The 9629-nt window shown below is 37.8% G+C and overlaps 2 pseudogenes; one reads left to right on the forward strand and one right to left on the reverse strand.

Moving 5' to 3' along the window:
• Nucleotides 1-988: 988 nt before the first annotated feature.
• Nucleotides 989-4043, forward strand: LOC149261971 (uncharacterized; annotated as a pseudogene).
• A 368-nt stretch (nucleotides 4044-4411) lies between these two features.
• On the reverse strand, nucleotides 4412-8315 carry LOC149261972 (plasma membrane ATPase 1-like; annotated as a pseudogene).
• Nucleotides 8316-9629: the final 1314 nt, after the last annotated feature.

The raw sequence follows: 9629 nt of genomic DNA on the forward strand, positions 1-9629 counted from the left end.
GTGAAAGACATCAAAAATCAACAAAGCTCTGGTTCCGCACTTTCTCTCATTGTTGCCTACGGTCCCGCACCCCCTGTTCACATTACCTGTGGACCTGCCCACTCTGTCTCTAAAGGAGTGGGTGCAGACCCCTGTGAAAGTCAAAAAGGCGTAAGTTTATTCTAAAAAACTCACTTTGGGTTAATTCTAGATGATTCTAGAAGGAATTTTGATGTGGATTGTTTGATCTTAGGTGGTTCATGCATCCCAAAAGAGAAGGAGCGAATCCCTTGATGAGAGGAGCTATCCCTTTAAAGGAGGGCTTTATCCCTTTGAAGGATGACCTAGTAACTTCCCTCCATTGCACTATAAATTAAGGCATTGGGCTGGTTGCTAGGGAGGTTAGAAACTGAACAGTTTTTAGGGTAAATGCTGGTGGAATTGAGACTTCCTAGTTAAGCTTGAGAGGAGAGATCACATACCTTTTGGCTTCATTGGGAAGAGAGTGAAACTTGTCAAAGTAGAGGAGACTTCTTGTTGGACCCTGGGAGGAGCTTGTACAGCATCAAGGCATAGGTTGTAAAGTTCTTCTTTGATTTGAATTAATACAATCAAATTCATTTTTCTCAACAAATTGTCTTATGTCATTTGTTTCATGAATTCCTTGATCATCATGACAAGTATGCTTTATGATATTAGCTTTTCAGGTGCTATTTAATTTGTTTGCTTGTTTGCGTTTGCATATTCGCAACAAGGGAGCTCATTTGGATCAAAGGAGCGAGGCTTCCACAAACTTGCATTGGACCCAAGGTAGGCCTAAAACACTTGTTTGCATTTGTTTATAAATTGCATATTTAGAGAAAGATAGTTTTTGATTGGCTTGCTTGTCACTAGATATCTTTAGATACTACGGAGGTCGATCTTGTCCGCAAGATCAACTCATTCCATGTGACAATAGGCAAGGGCTTCAAGCTATTTCTGATTCTACAAGAATCGAATTGAAGCACATATGTTTGGGATTGTCGCCTCTGCTAGGTTATGGGACAAGAGAAAATAACACATAAAGTTGTGGTGGAGGATGAAGGAGATGAGGGGGTTTATTTGGTTAGAGAAGCCTGTGAAAACTGGCAAGGGTGACAATTCTTCCCTGCCCCCATGGAGAATATCAACTAATACGTCCCATTTTAAGTACACCAACAAGTAGGGACACAGATCTGCCATTAGAATTTCCCGCATTGTGTCTGACTTTCAGAATGGGTGTTCCCGATGTACATTGGTTTCTCATGGGGGATGATGATACTGTATTTATTGTTGATAATCTGGTGAGGGTTATGTCCAAGTATGATCACACGAAACCTTACTGCATTGGCAGTTTACAGAGTCTCATTTGCATAATATTTTCTTTTCTTATAGTATGGATTAGGGGGGAGTTGGATTTTCCATTAGCTATCCTTTGGCAAAGGCATTGGAGACTATGCAAGATAAGTGTATTCAGAGGTATCCTGGTTTGTATAGAAGCGATGATAAAATACAGTTCTGCATGTCTGAGTTGGGCGTGCCAATTACAAAGGAGCATGGCTTTCATCAGGTAAGATCTAGGGATTTTAGTAATGGATCAACTACACCAACTATCCCAAAATATTCAATCATCATCCTATTCAGTGGGCACAACATCCACTTCTCTAGTCATGCAACAGAGGATGGATGGGGGGAGATCTAGAAATGAATCTCCGCTGCTGTAGTGTGTCCTTCAAGGTCATATAGAACAAACTCTATGTTGACTTGCTCAAACTCTATATTGACCTCTTCTGCTCCTGGTAGTGAAGCTGGAACTCAATCAACATATGGTGCTTCAGCTGAGCTAAATTGGAATAGGGAACAACATAGAATTAGAACTATTGCTACCATGACTCGATCCTTGGTGGATGAGGGGCTAAAATATCGAGGGCGTACAAGTTACGAGAAGAGATGACAAGCTCTGCCATTAATTTGAGCATGATTGTCTTGGGGTTGCAATGAGCATATTGCTTCTCTACATTTCTGCATTAAGCTGCAGCTCAGAGATCCAAGAATGGGGAGGCTTCAACCATCACTATTATAGAGAGAATTCAATGGGGTTAGTAGCTTTAGTTTTACAATTTTGTTTTGCATTCCCTTCATGTTTCACTGAGTATAAAATAAATGAGTTTATCGAAAGCTGAATCTCACGACTTGAAAAATAACAAAACACTGAATTTAAATTACAGTTTTTTATTTTCTTGGATAAGAAAAACCGCTTTTATTTTATGAACCTAGCAGAATACTGAATTTAAATTACATTTTTTTATTTAAAACCTCTTTTATTTTATGAACCTAGAAAACTAGTAATTAATAGAGGTTTATTTTATGAACCTGGAAAACTAGTAATTAATAGTGGTTGGGCACAGGTGCATACAACAAAAAAGAAAAAGAAAAATATTTTCTGGGATAAGAAAGAATATTGAATTTAATTTTTATTTTCTTGGATAAGAAGAACTACTTTTATTTTATGAACCTAGAAAACCATTAATTAATAGAGGTTGGGCATAGGTGCATATAGCAAAAAATAAAACAATAAATAACCTAGAAAACCAATAATTAATAGAGGCGACACGTGAATGCGTGACTTGTCCCACTAGTGATTTTTTTATTTATCCCACTAGTGATTTCTTGACTTGTTCTGTCTGACTAGTGATTTCTCTCAAATAGTCTCTTACTCTTTCAAATTTTGTACTCTTTCAGATTTTGACAGTAATTTCATAGGAATCTTGCTACTATATTGTGCATAAAGCAGATAATTGTGAAACTGTGAAACAAGCGAAAGAAGAATTGTGAAGTTGATAATTCTGAAACAGTTAAAGCAATTGAGCAAGAATTCTAAAACAATCGAAGCAATCGAGGAAGACTTGTGAAGCAGTCGGGTAAGAATTTTGAAACAGTCAACTCACTTGTGAAGTAGTGGGGGAAGAATTATGAAACAGCCGAAGCAATTGAGGAATAATTGTAAAGCAGTCCAGGCAGGTTTGATAATGAAAAGCCTGCTAAAGGCTGACCTCTACATGTGTTGGCTTCACTAGCCACTTACATCCTCCTATCACTAGCCACTTGTTCACTCACATGCCACTTGTTTACTCATGCGACTTTTATGTGAGTTCTTGTATGGTTTACTCACGGAATGAGATATATATCTCTAATTCACAAGATCATATATATTTAAACATTAAATGCATGAAAACTAACATTAAACTGATGTTAGCATTAATTTACCAGACTTACCTTAGCATCAAAATGCAAGCAAATTTATAAATATAGTATATGGTTTTATGCCTTTGCCTCGGGAAGAGGGTAAATAAGACAATAGATGACTATATTCCTGAAAAGTTTGATTATCCCAGATTAACCTACTTTAATAAACAACTCAATTAATAACAACCACTTTGTTTCCCATTACTATAGTCCCATGCCATTGCTAGTTAGCACGGACTAATAATAATACAAAAAAATACCATCATATTTGAATCCTCGTAATTATAAAATTTGAATTATTGTCCACCTTTCGATTAAAAAAGGATGCCTATCAAGTTAACAAGGAGCCACTGCCGTGGCGGTAGTCCCTGCCGGGGTCTGCAGGGAATTGCAGAACTTGGAAAAGTTGGCCTGGCGGAAATTGTCCCAAGTCTGGAGAGGATGGGAGGCAGAGGTCAAGGAATAAATGGACTGAACCACAAATAAGTAATTCATATAAGTCGCTCAAGGCAGGTAGGTACTCTCAGCCGTAAATCATTTCACAGTGGATGCAAATATTACATAGTAACAAAATAGCTATGGGGCCAGTTTCTTGACTGGCCTACATGCTGCAGAGCAGCGACCATTTGCATACATCTGTCCAGGTATGACAAGAACGATTATGAACTTAAAGAAGCTTTATTTGAATGAAGATGCTAAACAGAAATGCACAAAATCATTTAGGAACAGGGTTTGTTTGCATCCATCTGTCCAGGTATGACAAGAACGATTATGAACTTAAAGAAGCTTTATTTGAATGAAGATGCTAAACAGAAATGCACAAAATCATTTAGGAATAGGTTTTGGAGATACAAAGTGATCGAATTCAGCCCTTTCAATAATGCTCAACCACAAATAAACATTATGTTCAATGTTGACTGAAAAATTAATTGCCTAGACTGAAAAATATCTTTAAATCTTAAAACCAATAATTCATATAAATTGATCTTTAAACCTTAAAACCAGTAATTCATATAAGTCGCTCAAGGCAGGCAAGTACTCGCAGCCGTAAATCATTTCACAATGGATGCAAATATTACATAGTAACAAAATAGCTATGGGGCCAGTTTCTTGACTGGACTATGTCAGAAGCACTTCTTGCTGCATCAGTTGCATTAGCAACAGCAATTCAATTCCTATGTCTGCCTTCTTTAGCCTGCAATCGTTTAACAATCTCGTACTTATGCTCTGCAATGACCAGTCAAAATCAGGGAGGATATGGAATCAAACACTAATTAAGGAAATGAAAAAATAAAAGTATCTGAAAAAACACAGAAGTAAAAGACAATTGTTGCTCACCAGGGAAAACAGCAGCAAAACCATCAACCTTCTCTATCAGTTCATCAACTGGAGAAGCTGCAATTGATTCATCTTTGTCCTGACCTAGTAAAGAGGATGATGGATACATGTTTGTACCCATGCCCAGTCGGCGACCTGTCTCCTTGGCAGTAGCTAATTGATCTCCTGATGAACATTTGCAAGTAAATAATTAAATGTCGGCTCGCTGCATTACAAAAACAGTAGTGAAACTGATGACACCATAACCGCACCATACCTGTGATCATTTTGACATTTACACCAATATTAAGAGCCCTTTTGATTGTTTCAGCACTTTCATGGCGTGGGGGATCAAAAAGAGGCATCAATCCAATAAAATTCCAGGGCCCTCCTGGACTCTCCTTCCTGCCCTCTGGAACTTCCTACAAACGTTTTGAGATAGCTATAAAGATATACATAATCAACAAGAAGAACTTACTGGGAAGATTCAGCCCACGGATAAAGCAAAAGAAGCCATATTATTAACCTGATATGCAACTGAAAGAGAGCGAAGTCCTCGTTTAGCAAACTTGTCAATAACTGTATGAACTCGCCGGTCAATTTCTGGCTTATTATGTGGGAGGTTAAGAATCTAGCAGAAAGTATTTGGTCATTTCAGTTTTAATAGAATGTGTACAAATAAGTTTTGAAGCACTTTCTAAACAATACAACCCATTACCAAGCCTAATGAAGAAGGTCAAACATCCAAAGAAAAATACCTGCTCTAAAGCACCTTTACTAACTCGATGCATTTTCCCTTCATTGTCAATGTAAGTGAGAGCTGTCCTCTTGTCAGTTGGATTAAAAGGAAGAAAATGGACCTCTTGAATGCCTTCCCGCACCTTTTACATCCATGGATATTAAAACCCACAACAAAAGATACAAATCAGTAAAATAAGCATAGGCCTGCTTATCAACTAAAATTTAATATGATGACATAAAAAAAATACTTGCCTCCTTAGGATCCGCAAGCATCCCAACAATTGCCGCATCAATGGCATCTTGATTCTCTGTTCTGGATGCTCTTGCAGCCATCAGGACAACAACATCCTTGTCATATCCTTTCGTGAAAACCTATTCATGACAACAATTAGTAATTGATACTTGTTTGAAGGAAACTAACAGTACTAGATCATCCAATATTACCACGGACCCTAACTAGCCAATTTGGTACAACTGCAGTATCACCAAAAATTATGTATTTATGAAATAAGAGAAAGGACAAAAAAAGAATCAGAAGTCTAGAATAAATACCAACCTTTTGGAAGTGGCCAACTTGGTTTGTACTGTCCACAATATGTGCTGCTTTACCAAAAAAGGTATGGACCCCAGTAGCAATGACAACACATTCAAGTTCACCCTGTTTGCAAGTAGAGCCAGAATAAACCCCATCGTCAGGACCCTTTGTTACTGGTAATGACTCACCAGTGAGGGCAGACTACACACATTCAAAAATATTGTCATAAAACGTGGCTCAGGAAAAGTACCAAAACAATCGAAGTTAATCCCAGAAACCATATAAAAGCATATCGAAAATTACAGCACTTGTAATCAGAAATAAGAAGTAAAGAAAAGGATTGGATTAAGACCTTATCAATATTTAAAGGATCTCCTTGAGGAAGACGCGCATCCGCAAGAACAATATCTCCAAGTTTGATGTTGATTATGTCACCAGGAACAAGCACCACTGCATCTTCTTCACTCCATTGTCCATCTCTGAGAACTTGTTAAGTTCAAAGTCTTAAGTCATTGACTAAGGAATTTAAAACTGCAACACCCGTGATCTTAAGAGGATTTTGAACATCCAATTGCATGCTTCCCCGCAAAACCAAGGATAGAAAACTGAAAATATCGGGGCTGCCACTCATACAAAAGATAGTGAACAGACCTTGCTCTTTGGAGCCAGCTGAGTCATCAGTGCCGCAGCAACATTGCCAGCATTGTTTTCCTCTATGAAACTTATGGTAGAGTTTATAACAAGCAATGTTAGAATACCAACAAAATATTGCCAGTCAGGAGGTTTTCCCTGCAAAGATACAATTTACATGATTAAAGCCTCAACTAAAAAGAGCGGATAGGGTATGCCCTGACTGATACTGGCTACAAGAGAGAAATATTGTGACATGGTAGAACAAGAAGCCATCTTCTTTTCCGATAATATGCATAGGAACCATAAGGATGAAGTAATATTGTGAACTACTAAAAATACAATAGAGGGGAACGATATCCAATGGGAGAGACCAAATGCCACACTACTATTTACTATCAAACAAACACAGAAGGCACAAAATTAGCAACAGTACTAGCAAATATTATTAATGATGAAAAAACAAAAGAATAACCATGACCAATTTGCCAAAAAAATACAATTATTAGAAGGAATGGCCAAACTTTAAAGATATGTGTTTAGTTCATGGATTGATCAATCGGGGTATATTATCCAAGCATGTTGAAGAGTCAAGACAGGGAGACAGACATGTTTGATAAACTGAATGCACACATTGTAGGCCCAACTAGGGAAAGCCCTTGCAGAGAAGAAAACACCATAGAAAAAAAAAAATAGAACATATAAAAATAACAACATGATATTTGTGGTGTAAATAGCCAAGAGTTTTCAAAAACAGAGAAAATATGGCATTAGCAGTATATCAACAGTTGTTTTACCAACGAGAAAGACAAATCATTAGCAATGAGTGAGACTGCAAAGAGACGAAGAACCCGAGATAGAAAAATGATTAGTGCAGCGACTGTGCCGACAAAATATATAGAACTAATTACATGATATTAGAAATGAAGCTTGATAGCTACTTTATAATAGAATCAACGAGGGGAATTAGAAGTGTATGATGCTTACTCCTCCATTCGCCATAGCAATGGCCATCACAGCTACGGCTTCCATAACCCATGATAAGGGGTTCCACATAAAACCCAAAAACTTGATAAATTTGCTTTCCTGCGCACCCAAAAGACGTCATGGAGTTAAATTTAATCAATTCTTGACAATGTTCAAGTACTCCGCATAAACCCCAAGTGCATGAACCTCTTGGCATAAGCTATGACAAAGGATCCCTCATTGGAAGCCTAGGCAATATACTTTCCTGTAGCCTAAAGATTTGATGTTGCAGTGTAAGCCCGACCAAGCTAAGAAAACGTATTTATTTTAAAGAACGATATAAGCCATGGAAATTACACTGTGCCTGTTCATATCTCTAATCGTGAAAGAAATCGCTTCACAGTAGAACCAAAGAATTTGCTTTACTCTGCATACCTCAAGGCTCAAATAGCCTTAGAAACTCAATTCCCCGTAGATCTCAAATCCCAGCTCAACTCCAGAACTGAGCTCAAAATTAGAAATATGTTGAAGCTACCCTTGCCTTTTCCTCTTTGAGCTTGTTGTATCCGAATATAGTGAGCCTCTCCTGTGCAGCTTGGCTGCTCAAACCCTCCCTGCTGCATCTTAGATTCTCAAAAACCTCCTCAATGGGAATATTTTCCTGCATTAACAAACCTCACAAAATCAATCTCAAAGCTCCACAGAAACACCTGGTAAAAGACTCAAAAGGCATTCAAGTCCTCCTTACCAAATCCACAGCTTCTTTGTTAATGGCTTCCAGAGTCGCAGCCTTGTCACCCATTTCCGCAAATCAGGTTTACTCACCGCCCCGGCGCCCACAAGATACACACATGCAATCAAGTGATCAATGCATCACCGAGCTCTATTTGCTTCAATATGCCAATCACCAAACACTTGAGCTGAGGAGATTCGAACTGGGGACGTGAAAAACAACGTTGGGCTTAAAAAGAAACCAGTAGAAAGATGAGATTTCAGTTGACAGAAAGAAAGAATGTGAGATGTGGAATACGATATATAATATAGGATGAGTTTCCAGGTGTCCACAATTCACTATTATTGCTTTTATTCTCACTCACCCTTTTCACCGTGGCCTCGCTACAAACCTGGGCATTACGTGACCAAAATATATCCGTTCATATACATGAAGTATGCTAAGTCTGCTTGCTTGGCCTATCCAGCAAAGAAATCTGGAGTGACAACAACACCCAAAATTGGTAACCACGGAAGGTAGGTGGAAAATGAAGATTGCTCTTCTTCCACCCTACCTTACCAAACACCAACCTCCTTTTGTCGTTAAGGAACATGCTAATCCTGCAGCAAACATATGCATCCATCTGTCCAGGTATGACAATAACCATTATGAACTTAAAGAAGCTTTATTTGAATGAATATGCTAAACAGAAATGCACAAAATCATTTAGGAACAGGGTTTGGAGATACAAAGTGATCGAATTCAGCCCTTTCAATAATGCTCAACTACAAATAAACATTCTGTTCAATCTTAACTGAAAAATTAATTGCCTAGACTGAAAAATATCTTTAAATCTTAAAACCAATAATTCATATAAATCAATCTTTAAACCTTAAAACCAGTAATTCATATAAGTCGTTCAAGGCAGGCAGGTACTCTCAGCCGTAAATCATTTCACAGTGGATGCAAATATTACATAGTAACAAAATAGCTATGGGTCCAGTTTCTTGACTGGCCCACATGCTGCAGAGCAGTGACCATTTGCATCCATCTGTCTTATGTTGTCTAGGATGATAAAGAAGACAAGAGCCGTTGGAAGCTGATATTCCGAGTTATATTCAATGGCTTAGTTTGCTCTTTCACTGGCGGCTTTCTCAGAACCTGTAAATTTGACAAAATGCACTTTATAATATAATTCAAATAAGAGACTTTGGATGGCATATTGAACTTTTGAAATAGGAATTCAGTCATTCAAAACTATCATCAGCATGATACTTACAAGTAGTAAAGTTGAACTCTGAACTATGTGTTCAACATTCAGGGCATATTTCCAAATTATTGTCCGGAAATAACTTACTCAGAACCTGTAAATTTGACAAAATGCACTTTATAATATAATTCAAATGAGAGACTTTGGATGGCATATTGAACTTTTGAAATAGGAATTCAGTCATTCAAAACTATCATCAGCATGATACTTACAAG

Source organism: Pinus tabuliformis, chromosome 6, assembly GCF_031772625.1.
Source record: "Pinus tabuliformis cultivar Carrire ecotype Pingquan chromosome 6, CPIR1, whole genome shotgun sequence".
NCBI classification, from domain to species: domain Eukaryota; kingdom Viridiplantae; phylum Streptophyta; class Pinopsida; order Pinales; family Pinaceae; genus Pinus; species Pinus tabuliformis.